General features: G+C 42.2%; 1 pseudogene; it reads right to left on the bottom strand.

Moving 5' to 3' along the window:
- Positions 1-642: 642 nt before the first annotated feature.
- On the bottom strand, positions 643-3,312 carry LOC148209766 (uncharacterized; annotated as a pseudogene).
- Between the last annotated feature and the right edge of the window lie 515 nt (positions 3,313-3,827).

Below are 3,827 nucleotides of genomic sequence, written 5' to 3'. Positions count from 1 at the left end.
ACACCAACACAAACTTCCTCAAGTATCGTCTTAGTAAATTGATTGGAACGTTGATGGGACGTTTCAGAGTGCAAAAGGCATAACCAAGAACTTGTAATGGCCCTCATGAGTACTAAAAGTCGTCTTGTGCACATCTAATGGATTAACTCGTATCTGATAGTACCCGGACTTGAGGTCAATTTTCGAAAAAATTGTAGCCCCAAAATTCGTCTAAGAGCTCATCCACAACTGGGATCGAAAAATTATCTAGGACAGTGGCCCGATTCAAAGACTGGTAGTCCACGCAAAAATGCCAATTGTTGTCCTGCTTTTTTACCAACAACACCGAACTTGAGAATGCACTCTTACTTGGTTGGATAATCCCTGTCATGAGCATTTTCGTAACCAACCGCTCAATTTCATCCTTCTGGAACTGTGGATATCGATAAAGCCGAACATCGATGGGTCCCATTCCCGACAATAATTCAATGTTGTGATCGTGGCTCTGGCTTGGGGGTAAGGTATTCAAAGGTTGAAAGACCAGGGAGTGTAGATTTAAGACATTTTTATTAATAAAGGCAACTTACTCCACTCTGTTGCTATAGGATCCACTGATGAACTTTCACTGTCGGGAGAAATAGCATTGAGTTCGACGAGAATCCCCTATCCTTCCCCCCTAATGGCCTTCATCATGGATTTCAATGAAACCTGAGATTTCACGAGACTACGGTCTCCTTGAAGATGAATTCTCCATTCTCGAAGCTGAAAATCCATCTCAGATGATCGCCAACCGTATTGGACCTTCCCAAGTGTCATTAACCACTATACTCCAAGGATAACATCCGCGCTCCCTAAAGAAATGGGGAGGAAATCGTTAATGATAGTGATATCGAAGAGAGATAGTGATTACGCTTGTTTACATGCGTAAAAAGAAGGTTTTAGATGCTGTTTTTACTATGTTTCAGCTTTGTTTCGGACTTTTTCTCGATCGTTTGAGTTCGAATTCATGCAAAATTCATATACTATGGTTTGTGGATGGCTTATATTGTATTTATGACATTTTAGGACCATTTGGGAGTGCAAATTAATCAAAAGAAGCGAAAAGACGAAAAAACACCTCAGGAGGCGCCAGGCGCCTGGGAAGCCTGCAGAAAACAGTTTTTCTTCCAACTTTGCCCTTAATGAAACGCATCTTCCAATGCGTTTTGGTGGTTCCAACCGATGCATACGTGTAGAAGAAGTGTTCCACTATCAGTTTGAGCACGATTTGGTCAGTCAAAAGAGTTGGAAATGGGTGATTCACCATCGTTTTAGGACCTACCTAACCAATTCTGCACAGCTATAAATTCCAGCAACTTCTCCACCAAAATCATCAAGCCTTGCTTCCTTCTCTTGATCATTTTTAGTGTTTCTTTGTTGCTTTCTAAGTACTTTTGAGTTGCTTTCATTAGTTGCTTTTGGTTTTTAAATCCCGAGCACTTTACATTCTTTTATTGAGCTTTGTTTTGTTTCCATTTGTACTTAGTTAGTTTCTACTTATTCAAATATATAAAAATCTAGCACTTTGCTTATCTTCCCTTTGCCTTTACTTTATTTTTAGTTAAGAGAGTTGTGTTTTTGGGAGGAAAGAGCACGTGACACTCTCCCTTGCTTGAAAGAGAAGGGCGAAGCTCTCAATCCCGATAAAAACTCTCCGTTAGTTAACTTTTGTTTTTCACACATGCATTCCACATTCAACCGTTTTACTTGCTGTATTTTCTTCAATATGTCTTTCTAAATTCCCGTCTCTAGCCCGGTTATGGATAGTTAGCCTTTTATGTCTAAAAAGGGTTCCTAAGAAGTAGTGTTTTTGCTTTCCATTCATTGCTCAACATGTTTCCCCAAAAAGTTAGGATTTAGAGAAGGCCACTGTAAGTCTTAACAAGTCAATACTGAAAAGGTTGCTTATTTGCATTGTTGAGTGGTTAAACCGAGGAGAGGAGCGCCTTAGACATAAGGGTTCCGCTTAAGTAGCCTAGACATAGGACCTTAACCCGAGGTTGCGACTATTTCCATCCTAAAACTAAGATATATCTCATAATAGACATATTAGGGAATGTCTTAGGACTTTGAACTTGCTTAGACATAAGTAAAGTGAGAAGCGTAGTCGTTAGTTTCTAAAGTAAAATGCATATTATCCTTAGCATGTCCTTGATTATTTGTTGGCTAACTTGAAGTAATTCGGGCTAGGTTTTATTATTATAAGTCCAAATCCCAAATCCAAAACCATTATTTGTGACCACTTCCCATTTTACAAGAATCACTCATTTCAACATTCACTATTCTTTAAAACTTCAGAGTTTGGAAATTATTTAGAAATCCTTGAGGATCGATACTTGGATACTCCATCCATTTTATATTACTCTGACAGGTGTGCGCTTGCATCTATATAATTGTTACCACGCTTAGTGCGTGCGTTCAGCAAAAACATCCCAGTCAGATAGAACCACACCTTTACATACTTTTGAGGCTTGCACGGAATCGCCCGTTCCCAAGATTATGCCATAACTGAATGAGGGTGAGATAGGCAGATCCAACCCTCGTACTAAACTTTCAGCGATGAAGTTGTGGGAAGCTCCACTATCGATCAACACTACGACCTTCCGACTGCGGACACTCCCGACGAGCTTCATCGTTTTCGGTGAATCGAGCCAGATCTGTGATTTTATAGATAAGGTCGCTCCGCCGGGTTTGTTATCTTCGGATTTGAGGGATTCTAGTACTACCTAAACTTCACCGAGGTTCTGTTCTCCCTCTTCCACCGTCGTTGGTGGAGCCGAGTCTCCATCTTCACATGGAAGCACAAAACCTGCAGCTTTTTCTTCTTGCATCGGTGACCTGGGAAAATTTTTTGTCACAACGGAAGTAGAGTCCCTTCTTTCTCTTTGATTACCATTCACTATCTGTTAATCACTTGAAATTTCCTGTCATTCCCGTCTTAATGTTTGCATCATGGCTGGCTAAAGTCGTACTCGAAGTGGCAGCGCGATTACGGTTTAGCGTGATGGTTCGCCTACCCTCGGTGTGTACTGTTGACTTTGCGTGTTGGGTCCTCGGAGGTCCAGCCCGTCGCTTTTGCCGGTCCAACTCATTGTCCTCCACCAACTAGGTCATAACCATTTTTTCTTTAAGGCCCACGGGCTTCAACACTCTTACTTCACTTTGAATCTCTGCTTTCAATCCACTAATGAACTTATCCTCAAGGATTGAATTTGGGGCTCCTCTCAACATGGCCGATAGCTGCTCAAATTTCCAGCGATAGGCTTTCACGGTGGTGTCCTGATTTAGCCGCATGAATTGGACGCGATGGTCTCCTTCTTTCGTCGGACGAAATCGCTCGATCAACTGATCGCGGAATTCCCCCCAACTTGTGATCAGCGACGTTCGACTTTCCGTCTACAGGTGCCATGACAGAGCTTCTTCCTCCAAACACATGCTTCGAGCTTGTCACCCTCGGATAACCTATTCACCACGAAATACCTTTCCAGGCGATGCAGCCACCCATCAGCGTCTTCGCATCCTCATCCTTGAAAATAGGAACCTCCAGATTCCTTAATCGCATATCAAACAATGGCACATCGTACGATCCTCCCGATTTTTCCACCGCACTAGTCCCCATGTTCTCTTTCTTTTCCTTCTCGTCCACCCCCATCGGTTTCTTCCATTTATCAATAATGGCACGCTTTAAGGCTACCAATTCTGCTCCATCCCTCGGTTGCCCATCAATTTTCTTGACTAATATCTCAAATCCTTTTATTAACCCCTGCTCCAACATTCTGTGCATATCCTCCTGAAACTGAGACAACCGG

Source organism: Momordica charantia (assembly GCF_013281855.1).
Source record: "Momordica charantia cultivar OHB3-1 chromosome 8 unlocalized genomic scaffold, Mcharantia_2.0 BLBB01000008.1, whole genome shotgun sequence".
Taxonomy (NCBI): Eukaryota; Viridiplantae; Streptophyta; class Magnoliopsida; order Cucurbitales; family Cucurbitaceae; genus Momordica; species Momordica charantia.
The sequence above is the reverse complement of the archived record's forward strand: the minus strand, read 5'-3'. Positions and strand labels throughout refer to the sequence as shown.